The sequence below is a fragment of the Schistocerca gregaria genome, chromosome 10, assembly GCF_023897955.1.
Source record: "Schistocerca gregaria isolate iqSchGreg1 chromosome 10, iqSchGreg1.2, whole genome shotgun sequence".
NCBI lineage: Eukaryota > Metazoa > Arthropoda > Insecta > Orthoptera > Acrididae > Schistocerca > Schistocerca gregaria.
The window spans coordinates 58,532,052-58,550,665 of NC_064929.1; the positions used below are offsets into that span (position 1 = coordinate 58,532,052).

At 49.4% G+C, this 18,614-nt stretch overlaps 5 non-coding genes across 5 annotated transcripts; all 5 read left to right on the plus strand.

Moving 5' to 3' along the window:
• The first annotated feature begins 10,346 nt into the window (after positions 1–10,346).
• Trnaa-cgc (transfer RNA alanine (anticodon CGC)) lies at positions 10,347–10,419 on the plus strand. Its single transcript has one exon. It is a non-coding gene; the product is annotated as a tRNA-Ala (tRNA).
• A 1,518-nt stretch (positions 10,420–11,937) lies between these two features.
• Trnaa-cgc (transfer RNA alanine (anticodon CGC)) lies at positions 11,938–12,010 on the plus strand. The gene has a single exon. It is a non-coding gene; the product is annotated as a tRNA-Ala (tRNA).
• A 2,022-nt stretch (positions 12,011–14,032) lies between these two features.
• Trnat-agu (transfer RNA threonine (anticodon AGU)) lies at positions 14,033–14,105 on the plus strand. The gene has a single exon. It is a non-coding gene; the product is annotated as a tRNA-Thr (tRNA).
• A 3,109-nt stretch (positions 14,106–17,214) lies between these two features.
• Trnat-agu (transfer RNA threonine (anticodon AGU)) lies at positions 17,215–17,287 on the plus strand. The gene has a single exon. It is a non-coding gene; the product is annotated as a tRNA-Thr (tRNA).
• A 1,016-nt stretch (positions 17,288–18,303) lies between these two features.
• Trnaa-cgc (transfer RNA alanine (anticodon CGC)) lies at positions 18,304–18,376 on the plus strand. Its single transcript has one exon. It is a non-coding gene; the product is annotated as a tRNA-Ala (tRNA).
• The last annotated feature ends 238 nt before the right edge of the window (positions 18,377–18,614 follow it).

Here is an 18,614-nt window from a genome sequence, read left to right on the forward strand (position 1 = left end):
CCGTAGCAATCAATTCATGGAGTGAGTTGTATGTTTTGCGATAGTCTGTCTCTGACAAGCAAGCACAGGTGACATAGGTGCGAACACAGGAAGCTAGCACACCCTCGCTGCCTGCAGACACCGAGCAGCCACTCTAGGAGGGCGGCCTAAGCCGTAGGCGAAATGTGCTCATTCGCTTTCGCGCGACGTCGAACTATAAATAATGCTGTCACTAGCGTGAGCGTCGTGGAAAGTCGGAAAAGTCGGCTGCGTGGGTGAGTGCCAAGTTTGGGGAGCGTTTTGTAGTATGCGCAGTGCAATGGAGACGCGGAAACTTGTTGTGGCCCAGTGTTTTGCAGTTGGACGACAAGATTAGTACACAGTAGTAAAGAGCGAGGCACTGAGTTGGCATGAATAATGGAGTGCACAATGGGGCTCGAGATGTGTTTGTTACCTCAAGTGCTGTATGATTGTCGACAAGGAGTGAAAACGGAGCAATTTGTGACGGCTCTTTCAATTTAAGACGTTAAAAACAGACGGAATTTGCATTTGTAATACCAGAGCATCGAAACTACTTGGAACTTTTGTGTATATGAACGTGTCCGCGCCTTTGTACTCTGCTCCCTTCACCGCTACAAACCAACCAACCATCGTGTCCGTGCGCATCAGAGTCGCGAAGAATGGGGAATAGCGCCATTTGGTCGTGCCTAGAGCGTAGCTGAGATGGTAGAGCGTTCGCTTCGCATGGGAAAGGTGCAGGGTTCAAGCCTCGGCGCCTCAATTTTTTGTGGGCAGTGCATTGTAAGTGTTGGTCGCGGCGAACCTAAAGGCACGCAAGATGTTGCAAAGCCAGCGTCACAAACTGATATGATGTATACTGACGTAAGGAGAGCAAGATGTAAGTGTGGGGACCGGCTGTAATCGAGGTGTCATCGAGTGAAGATCTGTCTTAGGTATCACGGCTTAACCTCATTGAAGTCTAGAGGGTGGACAACACCTTCGTCTTACTCAGAGCGGTGTCCGAACTCTATTTTCGACGTTATACGTGCCACTTTCAGTGTGGCCAACTACGATTCGATACAGAATGCACGAAACCTGAAAGACACCCTAACGGATACATAGAGAGTAGTGTTTGTCTGCTGAATAATGGGAGTGCAAGGGTCTGTGTCTTCTATATGGCTGTATGTAGCACCTTTAGTCTTCGTGGGGGCCGGGCGTAGCTCAGATGGTAGAGCGCTCGCTTAGTAAGCGTGAGGTACTGGGATCAATACCCAGTGCCTCCAGAATTTTTAACACACCTACATGCGCACCTTGCCATGCAAGTGGAATAATTCTCAGCCTGCAGATGTGTCTAGGAAGATACAAGCGAATGATTAGCATCCACAATTGGCAAGCGTGCTGTTATTAGTGCGCGGGAAGCACCCTCCTCCCACGCCTACACTTTATTTAGAAACAGTACAAGTGTTCCCGTAAGATTCTCAAGCCTATGTCGGAAAGATCTGACTTGCGCCGAGTTCACGTAAATCCCACTGCACATTCCTATTCTTTGCGTGCAGTCGGCTGCTACTGGTGTTGCTAGTTGTGACTGCTGATAACAGATGCCGTAGCAATCAATTCATGGAGTGAGTTGTATGTTTTGCGATAGTCTGTCTCTGACAAGCAAGCACAGGTGACATAGGTGCGAACACAGGAAGCTAGCAGACCCTCGCTGCCTGCAGACACCGAGCAGCCACTCTAGGAGGGCGGCCTAAGCCGTAGGCGAAATGTGCTCATTCGCTTTGGCGCGACGTCGAACTATAAATAATGCTGTCACTAGCGTGAGCGTTGCGTGAGCGTCGTGGAAAGTTGGAAAAGTCGGCTGCGTGGGTGAGTGCCAAGTTTGGGGAGCGTTTTGTAGTATGTGCAGTGCAATGGAGACGCGGAAACTTGTTGTGGCCCAGTGTTTTGCAGTTGGACGACAAGATTAGTACACAGTAGTAAAGAGCGAGGCACTGAGTTGGCATGAATAATGGAGTGCACAATGGGGCTCGAGATGTGTTTGTTACCTCAGGTGCTGTATGATTGTCGACAAGGAGTGAAAACGGAGCAATCTGTGACGGCTCTTTCAATTTAAGACGTTAAAAACAGACGGAATTTGCATTTGTGATACCAGAGCATCGAAACTACTTGGAACTTTTGTGTATATGAACGTGTCCGCGCCTTTGTACTCTGCTCCCTTCACCGCTACAAACCAACCAACCATCGTGTCCGTGCGCATCAGAGTCGCAAAGAATGGGGAATAGCGCCATTTGGTCGTGCCTGGGGCGTAGCTGAGATGGTAGAGCGTTCGCTTTGCATGGGAAAGGTGCAGGGTTCAAGCCGCGGCGCCTCAATTTTTTGTGGGCAGTGCATTGTAAGTGTTGGTCGCGGCGAACCTAAAGGCACGCAAGATGTTGCAAAGCCAGCGTCACAAACTGATATGATGTATACTGACGTAAGGAGAGCAAGATGTAAGTGTGGGGACCGGCTGTAATCGAGGTGTCATCGAGTGCAGATCTGTCTTAGGTATCACGGCTTAACCTCATTGAAGTCTAGAGGGTGGACAACACCTTCGTCTTACTCAGAGCGGTGTCCGAACTCTATTTTCGACGTTATACGTGCCACTTTCAGTGTGGCCAACTACGATTCGATACAGAATGCACGAAACCTGAAAGACACCCTAACGGATACATAGAGAGTAGTGTTTGTCTGCTGAATAATGGGAGTGCAAGGGTCTGTGTCTTCTATATGACAGTATGTAGCACCATTAGTCTTCGGGGGGGCGGGTGTAGCTCAGATGGTAGAGTGCTCGCTTAGTAAGCGTGAGGTACTGGGATCAATACCCAGTGCCTCCAGAATTTTTAACACACCTACATGCGTACCTTGCCATGCAAGTGGAATAATTCTCAGGCTGCAGATGTGTCTAGGAAGATACAAGCGAATGATTAGCATCCACAATTGGCAAGCGTCTTCGGGGGGGCGGGCGTAGCTCAGATGGTAGAGCGCTCGCTTAGTAAGCGTGAGGTACTGGGATCAATACCTAGTGCCTCCAGAATTTTTAACACACCTACATGCGCACATTGCCATGCAAGTGGAATAATTTGCAGCCTGCAGATGTGTCTAGGAAGATACAAGCGAATGATTAGCATCCACAATTGGCAAGCGTGCTGTTATTAGTGCGCGGGAAGCACCCTCCTCCCACGCCTACACTTTATTTAGAAACAGTACAAGTGTTCCCGTAAGATTCTCAAGCCTATGTCGGAAAGATCTGCCTTGCGCCGAGTTCACGTAAATCCCACTGCACACTCCTATTCTTTGCGTGCAGTCGGCTGCTACTGGTGTTGCTAGTTGTGACTGCTGATAACAGATGCCGTAGCAATCAATTCATGGAGTGAGTTGTATGTTTTGCGATAGTCTGTCTCTGACAAGCAAGCACAGGTGACATAGGTGCGAACACAGGAAGCTAGCAGACCCTCGCTGCCTGCAGACACCGAGCAGCCACTCTAGGAGGGCGGCCTAAGCCGTAGGCGAAATGTGCTCATTCGCTTTGGCGCGACGTCGAACTATAAATAATGCTGTCACTAGCGTGAGCGTCGTGGAAAGTCGGAAAAGTCGGCTGCGTGGGTGAGTGCCAAGTTTGGGGAGCGTTTTGTAGTATGCACAGTGCAATGGAGACGCGGAAACTTGTTGTGGCCCAATGTTTTGCAGTTGGACGACAAGATTAGTACACAGTAGTAAAGAGCGAGGCACTGAGTTGGCATGAATAATGGAGTGCACAATGGGGCTCGAGATGTGTTTGTTACCTCAGGTGCTGTATGATTGTCGACAAGGAGTGAAAACGGAGCAATTTGTGACGGCTCTTTCAATTTAAGACGTTAAAAACAGACGGAATTTGCATTTGTAATACCAGAGCATCGAAACTACTTGGAACTTTTGTGTATATGAACGTGTCCGCGCCTTTGTACTCTGCTCCCTTCACCGCTACAAACCAACCAACCATCGTGTCCGTGCGCATCAGAGTCGCAAAGAATGGGGAATAGCGCCATTTGGTCGTGCCTGGGGCGTAGCTGAGATGGTAGAGCGTTCGCTTCGCATGGGAAAGGTGCAGGGTTCAAGCCGCGGTGCCTCAATTTTTTGTGGGCAGTGCATTGTAAGTGTTGGTCGCGGCGAACCTAAAGGCACGCAAGATGTTGCAAAGCCAGCGTCACAAACTGATATGATGTATACTGACGTAAGGAGAGCAAGATGTAAGTGTGGGGACCGGCTGTAATCGAGGTGTCATCGAGTGCAGATCTGTCTTAGGTATCACGGCTTAACCTCATTGAAGTCTAGAGGGTGGACAACACCTTCGTCTTACTCAGAGCGGTGTCCGAACTCTATTTTCGACGTTATACGTGCCACTTTCAGTGTGGCCAACTACGATTCGATACAGAATGCACGAAACCTGAAAGACACCCTAACGGATACATAGAGAGTAGTGTTTGTCTGCTGAATAATGGGAGTGCAAGGGTCTGTGTCTTCTATATGGCAGTATGTAGCACCATTAGTCTTCGGGGGGGGCGGGTGTAGCTCAGATGGTAGAGCGCTCGCTTAGTAAGCGTGAGGTACTGGGATCAATACCCAGTGCCTCCAGAATTTTTAACACACCTACATGCGTACCTTGCCATGCAAGTGGAATAATTCTCAGGCTGCAGATGTGTCTAGGAAGATACAAGCGAATGATTAGCATCCACAATTGGCAAGCGTCTTAGAAACAGTACAAGTGTTCCCGTAAGATTCTCAAGCCTATGTCGGAAAGATCTGCCTTGCGCCGAGTTCACGTAAATCCCACTGCACATTCCTATTCTTTGCGTGCAGTCGGCTTCTACTGGTGTTGCTAGTTGTGACTGCTGATAACAGATGCCGTAGCAATCAATTCATGGAGTGAGTTGTATGTTTTGCGATAGTCTGTCTCTGACAAGCAAGCACAGGTGACATAGGTGCGAACACAGGAAGCTAGCACACCCTCGCTGCCTGCAGACACCGAGCAGCCACTCTAGGAGGGCGGCCTAAGCCGTAGGCGAAATGTGCTCATTCGCTTTCGCGCGACGTCGAACTATAAATAATGCTGTCACTAGCGTGAGCGTCGTGGAAAGTCGGAAAAGTCGGCTGCGTGGGTGAGTGCCAAGTTTGGGGAGCGTTTTGTAGTATGCGCAGTGCAATGGAGACGCGGAAACTTGTTGTGGCCCAGTGTTTTGCAGTTGGACGACAAGATTAGTACACAGTAGTAAAGAGCGAGGCACTGAGTTGGCATGAATAATGGAGTGCACAATGGGGCTCGAGATGTGTTTGTTACCTCAAGTGCTGTATGATTGTCGACAAGGAGTGAAAACGGAGCAATTTGTGACGGCTCTTTCAATTTAAGACGTTAAAAACAGACGGAATTTGCATTTGTAATACCAGAGCATCGAAACTACTTGGAACTTTTGTGTATATGAACGTGTCCGCGCCTTTGTACTCTGCTCCCTTCACCGCTACAAACCAACCAACCATCGTGTCCGTGCGCATCAGAGTCGCGAAGAATGGGGAATAGCGCCATTTGGTCGTGCCTAGAGCGTAGCTGAGATGGTAGAGCGTTCGCTTCGCATGGGAAAGGTGCAGGGTTCAAGCCTCGGCGCCTCAATTTTTTGTGGGCAGTGCATTGTAAGTGTTGGTCGCGGCGAACCTAAAGGCACGCAAGATGTTGCAAAGCCAGCGTCACAAACTGATATGATGTATACTGACGTAAGGAGAGCAAGATGTAAGTGTGGGGACCGGCTGTAATCGAGGTGTCATCGAGTGAAGATCTGTCTTAGGTATCACGGCTTAACCTCATTGAAGTCTAGAGGGTGGACAACACCTTCGTCTTACTCAGAGCGGTGTCCGAACTCTATTTTCGACGTTATACGTGCCACTTTCAGTGTGGCCAACTACGATTCGATACAGAATGCACGAAACCTGAAAGACACCCTAACGGATACATAGAGAGTAGTGTTTGTCTGCTGAATAATGGGAGTGCAAGGGTCTGTGTCTTCTATATGGCTGTATGTAGCACCTTTAGTCTTCGTGGGGGCCGGGCGTAGCTCAGATGGTAGAGCGCTCGCTTAGTAAGCGTGAGGTACTGGGATCAATACCCAGTGCCTCCAGAATTTTTAACACACCTACATGCGCACCTTGCCATGCAAGTGGAATAATTCTCAGCCTGCAGATGTGTCTAGGAAGATACAAGCGAATGATTAGCATCCACAATTGGCAAGCGTGCTGTTATTAGTGCGCGGGAAGCACCCTCCTCCCACGCCTACACTTTATTTAGAAACAGTACAAGTGTTCCCGTAAGATTCTCAAGCCTATGTCGGAAAGATCTGACTTGCGCCGAGTTCACGTAAATCCCACTGCACATTCCTATTCTTTGCGTGCAGTCGGCTGCTACTGGTGTTGCTAGTTGTGACTGCTGATAACAGATGCCGTAGCAATCAATTCATGGAGTGAGTTGTATGTTTTGCGATAGTCTGTCTCTGACAAGCAAGCACAGGTGACATAGGTGCGAACACAGGAAGCTAGCAGACCCTCGCTGCCTGCAGACACCGAGCAGCCACTCTAGGAGGGCGGCCTAAGCCGTAGGCGAAATGTGCTCATTCGCTTTGGCGCGACGTCGAACTATAAATAATGCTGTCACTAGCGTGAGCGTTGCGTGAGCGTCGTGGAAAGTTGGAAAAGTCGGCTGCGTGGGTGAGTGCCAAGTTTGGGGAGCGTTTTGTAGTATGTGCAGTGCAATGGAGACGCGGAAACTTGTTGTGGCCCAGTGTTTTGCAGTTGGACGACAAGATTAGTACACAGTAGTAAAGAGCGAGGCACTGAGTTGGCATGAATAATGGAGTGCACAATGGGGCTCGAGATGTGTTTGTTACCTCAGGTGCTGTATGATTGTCGACAAGGAGTGAAAACGGAGCAATCTGTGACGGCTCTTTCAATTTAAGACGTTAAAAACAGACGGAATTTGCATTTGTGATACCAGAGCATCGAAACTACTTGGAACTTTTGTGTATATGAACGTGTCCGCGCCTTTGTACTCTGCTCCCTTCACCGCTACAAACCAACCAACCATCATGTCCGTGCGCATCAGAGTCGCAAAGAATGGGGAATAGCGCAGTTTGGTCGTGCCTCGGGCGTAGCTCAGATGGTAGAGCGTTTGCTTAGCATGAGAAAGGTGCAGGGTTCAAGCCGCGGCGCCTCAATTTTTTGTGGGCAGTGCATTGTAAGTGTTGGTCGCGGCGAACCTAAAGGCACGCAAGATGTTGCAAAGCCAGCGTCACAGACTGATATGATGTATACTGACGTAAGGAGAGCAAGATGTAAATGTGGGGACCGGCTGTTATCGAGGTGTCATCGAGTGCAGATCTGTCTTGGGTATCACGGCTTAACCTCATTGAAGTCTAGAGGGTGGACAACACCTTCGTCTTACTCAGAGCGGTGTCCGAACTCTATTTTCGACGTTATACGTGCCACTTTCAGTGTGGCCAACTACGATTCGATACAGAATGCACGAAACCTGAAAGACACCCTAACGGATACATAGAGAGTAGTGTTTGTCTGCTGAATAATGGGAGTGCAAGGGTCTGTGTCTTCTATATGGCTGTATGTAGCACCATTAGTCTTCGGGGGGGCGGGCGTAGCTCAGATGGTAGAGCGCTCGCTTAGTAAGCGTGAGGTACTGGGATCAATACCTAGTGCCTCCAGAATTTTTAACACACCTACATGCGCACATTGCCATGCAAGTGGAATAATTTGCAGCCTGCAGATGTGTCTAGGAAGATACAAGCGAATGATTAGCATCCACAATTGGCAAGCGTGCTGTTATTAGTGCGCGGGAAGCACCCTCCTCCCACGCCTACACTTTATTTAGAAACAGTACAAGTGTTCCCGTAAGATTCTCAAGCCTATGTCGGAAAGATCTGCCTTGCGCCGAGTTCACGTAAATCCCACTGCACATTCCTATTCTTTGCGTGCAGTCGGCTGCTACTGGTGTTGCTAGTTGTGACTGCTGATAACAGATGCCGTAGCAATCAATTCATGGAGTGAGTTGTATGTTTTGCGATAGTCTGTCTCTGACAAGCAAGCACAGGTGACATAGGTGCGAACACAGGAAGCTAGCACACCCTCGCTGCCTGCAGACACCGAGCAGCCACTCTAGGAGGGCGGCCTAAGCCGTAGGCGAAATGTGCTCATTCGCTTTCGCGCGACGTCGAACTATAAATAATGCTGTCACTAGCGTGAGCGTCGTGGAAAGTCGGAAAAGTCGGCTGCGTGGGTGAGTGCCAAGTTTGGGGAGCGTTTTGTAGTATGCGCAGTGCAATGGAGACGCGGAAATTTGTTGTGGCCCAGTGTTTTGCAGTTGGACGACAAGATTAGTACACAGTAGTAAAGAGCGAGGCACTGAGTTGGCATGAATAATGGAGTGCACAATGGGGCTCGAGATGTGTTTGTTACCTCAGGTGCTGTATGATTGTCGACAAGGAGTGAAAACGGAGCAATTTGTGACGGCTCTTTCAATTTAAGACGTTAAAAACAGACGGAATTTGCATTTGTAATACCAGAGCATCGAAACTACTTGGAACTTTTGTGTATATGAACGTGTCCGCGCCTTTGTACTCTGCTCCCTTCACCGCTACAAACCAACCAACCATCATGTCCGTGCGCATCAGAGTCGCAAAGAATGGGGAATAGCGCAGTTTGGTCGTGCCTCGGGCGTAGCTCAGATGGTAGAGCGTTCGCTTCGCATGAGAAAGGTGCAGGGTTCAAGCCGCGGCGCCTCAATTTTTTGTGGGCAGTGCATTGTAAGTGTTGGTCGCGGCGAACCTAAAGGCACGCAAGATGTAGCAAAGCCAGCGTCACAAACTGATATGATGTATACTGACGTAAGGAGAGCAAGATGTAAGTGTGGGGACCGGCTGTAATCGAGGTGTCATCGAGTGCAGATCTGTCTTAGGTATCACGGCTTAACCTCATTGAAGTCTAGAGGGTGAACAACACCTTCGTCTTACTCAGAGCGGTGTCCGAACTCTATTTTCGACGTTATACGTGCCACTTTCAGTGTGGCCAACTACGATTCGATACAGAATGCACGAAACCTGAAAGACACCCTAACGGATACATAGAGAGTAGTGTTTGTCTGCTGAATAATGGGAGTGCAAGGGTCTGTGTCTTCTATATGGCTGTATGTAGCACCATTAGTCTTCGTGGGGGGCGGGCGTAGCTCAGATGGTAGAGCGCTCGCTTAGTAAGCGTGAGGTACTTGGATCAATACCCAGTGCCTCCAGAATTTTTAACACACCTACATGCGCACCTTGCCATGCAAGTGGAATAATTCTCAGCCTGCAGATGTGTCTAGGAAGATACAAGCGAATGATTAGCATCCACAATTGGCAAGCGTGCTGTTATTAGTGCGCGGGAAGAACCCTCCTCCCACGCCTACACTTTATTTAGAAACAGTACAAGTGTTCCCGTAAGATTCTCAAGCCTATGTCGGAAGATCTGCCTTGCGCCGAGTTCACGTAAATCCCACTGCACATTCCTATTCTTTGCGTGCAGTCGGCTGCTACTGGTGTTGCTAGTTGTGACTGCTGATAACAGATGCCGTAGCAATCAATTCATGGAGTGAGTTTTATGTTTTGCGATAGTTTGTCTCTGACAAGCAAGCACAGGTGACATAGGTGCGAACACAGGAAGCTAGCAGACCCTCGCTGCCTGCAGACACCGAGCAGCCACTCTAGGAGGGCGGCCTAAGCCGTAGGCGAAATGTGCTCATTCGCTTTGGCGCGACGTCGAACTATAAATAATGCTGTCACTAGCGTGAGCATTGTGTGAGCGTCGTGGAAAGTCGGAAAAGTCGGCTGCGTGGGTGAGTGCCAAGTTTGGGGAGCGTTTTGTAGTATGCGCAGTGCAATGGAGACGCGGAAATTTGTTGTGGCCCAGTGTTTTGCAGTTGGACGACAAGATTAGTACACAGTAGTAAAGAGCGAGGCACTGAGTTGGCATGAATAATGGAGTGCACAATGGGGCTCGAGATGTGTTTGTTACCTCAGGTGCTGTATGATTGTCGACAAGGAGTGAAAACGGAGCAATTTGTGACGGCTCTTTCAATTTAAGACGTTAAAAACAGACGGAATTTGCATTTGTAATACCAGAGCATCGAAACTACTTGGAACTTTTGTGTATATGAACGTGTCCGCGCCTTTGTACTCTGCTCCCTTCACCGCTACAAACCAACCAACCATCGTGTCCGTGCGCATCAGAGTCGCGAAGAATGGGGAATAGCGCAGTTTGGTCGCGCCTGGGGCGTAGCTCAGTTGGTAGAGCGTTCGCTTCGCATGTGAAAGGTGCAGGGTTCAAGCCGCGGCGCCTCAATTTTTTGTGGGCAGTGCATTGTAAGTGTTGGTCGCGGCGAACCTAAAGGCACGCAAGATGTTGCAAAGCCAGCGTCACAGACTGATATGATGTATACTGACGTAAGGAGAGCAAGATGTAAATGTGGGGACCGGCTGTTATCGAGGTGTCATCGAGTGCAGATCTGTCTTAGGTATCACGGCTTAACCTCATTGAAGTCTAGAGGGTGGACAACACCTTCGTCTTACTCAGAGCGGTGTCCGAACTCTATTTTCGACGTTATACGTGCCACTTTCAGTGTGGCCAACTACGATTCGATACAGAATGCACGAAACCTGAAACACACCCTAACGGATACATAGAGAGTAGTGTTTGTCTGCTGAATAATGGGAGTGCAAGGGTCTGTGTCTTCTATATGGCTGTATGTAGCACCATTAGTCTTCGTGGGGGGCGGGCGTAGCTCGGATGGTAGAGCGCTCGCTTAGTAAGCGTGAGGTACTGGGATCAATACCCAGTGCCTCCAGAATTTTTAACACACCTACATGCGCACCTTGCCATGCAAGTGGAATAATTCTCAGCCTGCAGATGTGTCTAGGAAGATACAAGCGAATGATTAGCATCCACAATTGGCAAGCGTGCTGTTATTAGTGCGCGGGAAGCACCCTCCTCCCACGCCTACACTTTATTTAGAAACAGTACAAGTGTTCCCGTAAGATTCTCAAGCCTATGTCGGAAAGATCTGCCTTGCGCCGAGTTCACGTAAATCCCACTGCACATTCCTATTCTTTGCGTGCAGTCGGCTGCTACTGGTGTTGCTAGTTGTGACTGCTGATAACAGATGCCGTAGCAATCAATTCATGGAGTGAGTTGTATGTTTTGCGATAGTCTGTCTCTGACAAGCAAGCACAGGTGACATAGGTGCGAACACAGGAAGCTAGCAGACCCTCGCTGCCTGCAGACACCGAGCAGCCACTCTAGGAGGGCGGCCTAAGCCGTAGGCGAAATGTGCTCATTCGCTTTGGCGCGACGTCGAACTATAAATAATGCTGTCACTAGCGTGAGCATTGCGTGAGCGTCGTGGAAAGTCGGAAAAGTCGGCTGCGTGGGTGAGTGCCAAGTTTGGGGAGCGTTTTGTAGTGTGCGCAGTGCAATGGAGACGCGGAAACTTGTTGTGGCCCAGTGTTTTGCAGTTGGACGACAAGATTAGTACACAGTAGTAAAGAGCGAGGCACTGAGTTGGTATGAATAATGGAGTGCACAATGGGGCTCGAGATGTGTTTGTTACCTCAGGTGCTGTATGATTGTGGACAAGGAGTGAAAACGGAGCAATTTGTGACGGCTCTTTCAATTTAAGACGTTAAAAACAGACGGAATTTGCATTTGTAATACCAGAGCATCGAAACTACTTGGAACTTTTGTGTATATGAACGTGTCCGCGCCTTTGTACTCTGCTCCCTTCACCGCTACAAACCAACCAACCATCGTGTCCGTGCGCATCAGAGTCGCGAAGAATGGGGAATAGCGCAGTTTGGTCGCGCCTGGGGCGTAGCTCAGTTGGTAGAGCGTTCGCTTCGCATGTGAAAGGTGCAGGGTTCAAGCCGCGGCGCCTCAATTTTTTGTGGGCAGTGCATTGTAAGTGTTGGTCGCGGCGAACCTAAAGGCACGCAAGATGTTGCAAAGCCAGCGTCACAGACTGATATGATGTATACTGACGTAAGGAGAGCAAGATGTAAATGTGGGGACCGGCTGTTATCGAGGTGTCATCGAGTGCAGATCTGTCTTAGGTATCACGGCTTAACCTCATTGAAGTCTAGAGGGTGGACAACACGTTCGTCTTACTCAGAGCGGTGTCCGAACTCTATTTTCGACGTTATACGTGCCACTTTCAGTGTGGCCAACTACGATTCGATACAGAATGCACGAAACCTGAAGTACACCCTAACGGATACATAGAGAGTAGTGTTTGTCTGCTGAATAATGGGAGTGCAAGGGTCTGTGTCGTCTATATGGCTGTATGTAGCACCATTAGCCTTCGTGGGGGGCGGGCGTAGCTCAGATGGTAGAGCGCTCGCTTAGTATCCGAGAGGTACTGGGATCAATACCCAGTGCCTCCAGAATTTTTAACACGCCTACATGCGCACCTTGCCATGCAAGTGGAATAATTCTCAGCCTGCAGATGTGTCTAGGAAGATACAAGCGAATGATTAGCATCCACAATTGGCAAGCGTGCTGTTATTCGTGCGCGGGAAGCACCCTCCTCCCACGCCTACACTTTATTTAGAAACAGTACAAGTGTTCCCGTAAGATTCTCAAGCCTATGTCGGAAAGATCTGCCTTGCGCCGAGTTCACGTAAATCCCACTGCACATTCCTATTCTTTGCGTGCAGTCGGCTGCTACTGGTGTTGCTAGTTGTGACTGCTGATAACAGATGCCGTAGCAATCAATTCATGGAGTGAGTTGTATGTTTTGCGATAGTCTGTCTCTGACAAGCAAGCACAGGTTACATAGATGCGAACACAGGAAGCTAGCAGACCGTCGCTGCCTGCAGACACCGAGCAGCCACTCTAGGAGGGCTGCCTAAGCCGTAGGCGAAATGTGCTCATTCGCTTTGGCGCGACGTCGAACTATAAATAATGCTGTCACTAGCGTGAGCGTCGCAGAAAGTCGGAAAGGTCGGCTGCGTGGGTGAGTGCCAAGTTTGGGGAGCGTTTTGTAGTATGCGCAGTGCAATGGAGACGCGGAAACTTGTTGTGGCCCAGTGTTTTGCAGTTGGACGACAAGATTAGTACACAGTAGTAAAGAGCGGGGCACTGAGTTGGCATGAATAATGGAGTGCACAATGGGGCTCGAGATGTGTTTGTTACCTCAGGTGCTGTATGATTGTGGACAAGGAGTGAAAACGGAGCAATTTGTGACGGCTCTTTCAATTTAAGACGTTAAAAACAGACGGAATTTGCATTTGTAATACCAGAGCATCGAAACTACTTGGAACTTTTGTGTATATGAACGTGTCCGCGCCTTTGTACTCTGCTCCCTTCACCGCTACAAACCAACCAATTATCGTGTCCGTGCGCATCAGAGTCGCGAAGAATGGGGAATAGCGCAGTTTGGTCGTGCCTGGGGCGTAGCTGAGTTGGTAGAGCGTTCGCTTCGCATGTGAAAGGTGCAGGGTTCAAGCCGCGGCGCCTCAATTTTTTGTGGTCAGTGCATTGTAAGTGTTGGTCGCGGCGAACCTAAAGGCACGTAAGATGTTGCAAAGCCAGCGTCACAGACTGATATGATGTATACTGACGTAAGGAGAGCAAGATGTAAGTGTGGGGACCGGCTGTTATCGAGGTGTCATCGAGTGCAGATCTGTCTTAGGTATCACGGCTTAACCTCATTGAAGTCTAGAGGGTGGACAACACGTTCGTCTTACTCAGAGCGGTGACCGAACTCTATTTTCAACGTTATACGTGCCACTTTCATTGTGGCCAACTACGATTCGATACAGAATGCACGAAACCTGAAGTACACCCTAACGGATACATAGAGAGTAGTGTTTGTCTGCTGAATAATGGGAGTGCAAGGGTCTGTGTCGTCTATATGGCTGTATGTAGCACCATTAGTCTTCGGGAGTTGGGGGGGGGGGGGGGGGGCGTAGCTCAGATGGTAGAGCGCTCGCTTAGTATGCGAGAGGTACTGGGATCAATACCCAGTGCCTCCAGAACTTTAAACACACCTACATGCGCACCTTGCCATGCAAGTGGAATAATTCTCAGCCTGCACATGTGTCTAGGAAGATACAAGCGAATGATTAGCATCCACAATTGGCAAGCGTGCTGTTATTAGTGCGCGGGAAGCACCCTCCTCCCACGCCTACACTTTATTTAGAAACAGTACAAGTGTTCCCGTAAGATTCTCAAGCCTATGTCGGAAATATCTGCCTTGCGCCGAGTTCACGTAAATCCCACTGCACATTCCTATTCTTTGCGTGCAGTCGGCTGCTACTGGTGTTGCTAGTTGTGACTGCTGATAACAGATGCCGTAGCAATCAATTCATGGAGTGAGTTGTATGTTTTGCGATAGTCTGTCTCTGACAAGCAAGCACAGGTGACATAGGTGCGAACACAGGAAGCTAGCAGACCCTCGCTGCCTGCAGACACCGAGCAGCCACTCTAGGAGGGCGGCCTAAGCCGTAGGCGAAATGTGCTCATTCGCTTTGGCGCGACGTCGAACTATAAATAATGCTGTCACTAGCGTGAGCATTGCGTGAGCGTCGTGGAAAGTCGGAAAAGTCGGCTGCGTGGGTGAGTGCCAAGTTTGGGGAGCGTTTTGTAGTGTGCGCAGTGCAATGGAGACGCGGAAACTTGTTGTGGCCCAGTGTTTTGCAGTTGGACGACAAGATTAGTACACAGTAGTAAAGAGCGAGGCACTGAGTTGGCATGAATAATGGAGTGCACAATGGGGCTCGAGATGTGTTTGTTACCTCAGGTGCTGTATGATTGTCGACAAGGAGTGAAAACGGAGCAATTTGTGACGGCTCTTTCAATTTAAGACGTTAAAAACAGACGGAATTTGCATTTGTAATACCAGAGCATCGAAACTACTTGGAACTTTTGTGTATATGAACGTGTCCGCGCCTTTGTACTCTGCTCCCTTCACCGCTACAAACCAACCAACCATCGTGTCCGTGCGCATCAGAGTCGCAAAGAATGGGGAATAGCGAAGTTTGGTCGTGCCTAGGGCGTAGCTCAGTTGGTAGAGCGTTCGCTTCGCATGAGAAAGGTGCAGGGTTCAAGCCGCGGCGCCTCAATTTTTTGTGGTCAGTGCATTGTAAGTGTTGGTCGCGGCGAACCTAAAGGCACGCAAGATGTTGCAAAGCCAGCGTCACAACCTGATATGATGTATACTGACGTAAGGAGAGCAAGATGTAAGTGTGGGGACCGGCTGTAATCGAGGTGTCATCGAGTGCAGATCTGTCTTAGGTATCACGGCTTAACCTCATTGAAGTCTAGAGGGTGGACAACAAGTTCGTCTTACTCAGAGCGGTGTCCGAACTCTATTTTCGACGTTATACGTGCCACTTTCAGTGTGGCCAACTACGATTCGATACAGAATGCACGAAACCTGAAGTACACCCTAACGGATACATAGAGAGTAGTGTTTGTCTGCTGAATAATGGGAGTGCAAGGGTCTGTGTCGTCTATATGGCTGTATGTAGCACCATTAGCCTTCGTGGGGGGCGGGCGTAGCTCAGATGGTAGAGCGCTCGCTTAGTATCCGAGAGGTACTGGGATCAATACCCAGTGCCTCCAGAATTTTTAACACGCCTACATGCGCACCTTGCCATGCAAGTGGAATAATTCTCAGCCTGCAGATGTGTCTAGGAAGATACAAGCGAATGATTAGCATCCACAATTGGCAAGCGTGCTGTTATTCGTGCGCGGGAAGCACCCTCCTCCCACGCCTACACTTTATTTAGAAACAGTACAAGTGTTCCCGTAAGATTCTCAAGCCTATGTCGGAAAGATCTGCCTTGCGCCGAGTTCACGTAAATCCCACTGCACATTCCTATTCTTTGCGTGCAGTCGGCTGCTACTGGTGTTGCTAGTTGTGACTGCTGATAACAGATGCCGTAGCAATCAATTCATGGAGTGAGTTGTATGTTTTGCGATAGTCTGTCTCTGACAAGCAAGCACAGGTTACATAGATGCGAACACAGGAAGCTAGCAGACCGTCGCTGCCTGCAGACACCGAGCAGCCACTCTAGGAGGGCTGCCTAAGCCGTAGGCGAAATGTGCTCATTCGCTTTGGCGCGACGTCGAACTATAAATAATGCTGTCACTAGCGTGAGCGTCGCAGAAAGTCGGAAAGGTCGGCTGCGTGGGTGAGTGCCAAGTTTGGGGAGCGTTTTGTAGTATGCGCAGTGCAATGGAGACGCGGAAACTTGTTGTGGCCCAGTGTTTTGCAGTTGGACGACAAGATTAGTACACAGTAGTAAAGAGCGGGGCACTGAGTTGGCATGAATAATGGAGTGCACAATGGGGCTCGAGATGTGTTTGTTACCTCAGGTGCTGTATGATTGTGGACAAGGAGTGAAAACGGAGCAATTTGTGACGGCTCTTTCAATTTAAGACGTTAAAAACAGACGGAATTTGCATTTGTAATACCAGAGCATCGAAACTACTTGGAACTTTTGTGTATATGAACGTGTCCGCGCCTTTGTACTCTGCTCCCTTCACCGCTACAAACCAACCAATTATCGTGTCCGTGCGCATCAGAGTCGCGAAGAATGGGGAATAGCGCAGTTTGGTCGTGCCTGGGGCGTAGCTGAGTTGGTAGAGCGTTCGCTTCGCATGTGAAAGGTGCAGGGTTCAAGCCGCGGCGCCTCAATTTTTTGTGGTCAGTGCATTGTAAGTGTTGGTCGCGGCGAACCTAAAGGCACGTAAGATGTTGCAAAGCCAGCGTCACAGACTGATATGATGTATACTGACGTAAGGAGAGCAAGATGTAAGTGTGGGGACCGGCTGTTATCGAGGTGTCATCGAGTGCAGATCTGTCTTAGGTATCACGGCTTAACCTCATTGAAGTCTAGAGGGTGGACAACACGTTCGTCTTACTCAGAGCGGTGACCGAACTCTATTTTCAACGTTATACGTGCCACTTTCATTGTGGCCAACTACGATTCGATACAGAATGCACGAAACCTGAAGTACACCCTAACGGATACATAGAGAGTAGTGTTTGTCTGCTGAATAATGGGAGTGCAAGGGTCTGTGTCGTCTATATGGCTGTATGTAGCACCATTAGTCTTCGGGAGTTGGGGGGGGGGGGGGGGCGTAGCTCAGATGGTAGAGCGCTCGCTTAGTATGCGAGAGGTACTGGGATCAATACCCAGTGCCTCCAGAACTTTAAACACACCTACATGCGCACCTTGCCATGCAAGTGGAATAATTCTCAGCCTGCACATGTGTCTAGGAAGATACAAGCGAATGATTAGCATCCACAATTGGCAAGCGTGCTGTTATTAGTGCGCGGGAAGCACCCTCCTCCCACGCCTACACTTTATTTAGAAACAGTACAAGTGTTCCCGTAAGATTCTCAAGCCTATGTCGGAAATATCTGCCTTGCGCCGAGTTCACGTAAATCCCACTGCACATTCCTATTCTTTGCGTGCAGTCGGCTGCTACTGGTGTTGCTAGTTGTGACTGCTGATAACAGATGCCGTAGCAATCAATTCATGGAGTGAGTTGTATGTTTTGCGATAGTCTGTCTCTGACAAGCAAGCACAGGTGACATAGGTGCGAACACAGGAAGCTAGCAGACCCTCGCTGCCTGCAGACACCGAGCAGCCACTCTAGGAGGGCGGCCTAAGCCGTAGGCGAAATGTGCTCATTCGCTTTGGCGCGACGTCGAACTATAAATAATGCTGTCACTAGCGTGAGCATTGCGTGAGCGTCGTGGAAAGTCGGAAAAGTCGGCTGCGTGGGTGAGTGCCAAGTTTGGGGAGCGTTTTGTAGTGTGCGCAGTGCAATGGAGACGCGGAAACTTGTTGTGGCCCAGTGTTTTGCAGTTGGACGACAAGATTAGTACACAGTAGTAAAGAGCGAGGCACTGAGTTGGCATGAATAATGGAGTGCACAATGGGGCTCGAGATGTGTTTGTTACCTCAGGTGCTGTATGATTGTGGACAAGGAGTGAAAACGGAGCAATTTGTGACGGCTCTTTCAATTTAAGACGTTAAAAACAGACGGAATTTGCATTTGTAATACCAGAGCATCGAAACTACTTGGAACTTTTGTGTATATGAACGTGTCCGCGCCTTTGTACTCTGCTCCCTTCACCGCTACAAACCAACCAACCATCGTGTCCGTGCGCATCAGAGTCGCGAAGAATGGGGAATAGCGCAGTTTGGTCGCGCCTGGGGCGTAGCTCAGTTGGTAGAGCGTTCGCTTCGCATGTGAAAGGTGCAGGGTTCAAGCCGCGGCGCCTCAATTTTTTGTGGGCAGTGCATTGTAAGTGTTGGTCGCGGCGAACCTAAAGGCACGCAAGATGTTGCAAAGCCAGCGTCACAGACTGATATGATGTATACTGACGTAAGGAGAGCAAGATGTAAATGTGGGGACCGGCTGTTATCGAGGTGTCATCGAGTGCAGATCTGTCTTAGGTATCACGGCTTAACCTCATTGAAGTCTAGAGGGTGGACAACACGTTCGTGTTACTCAGAGCGGTG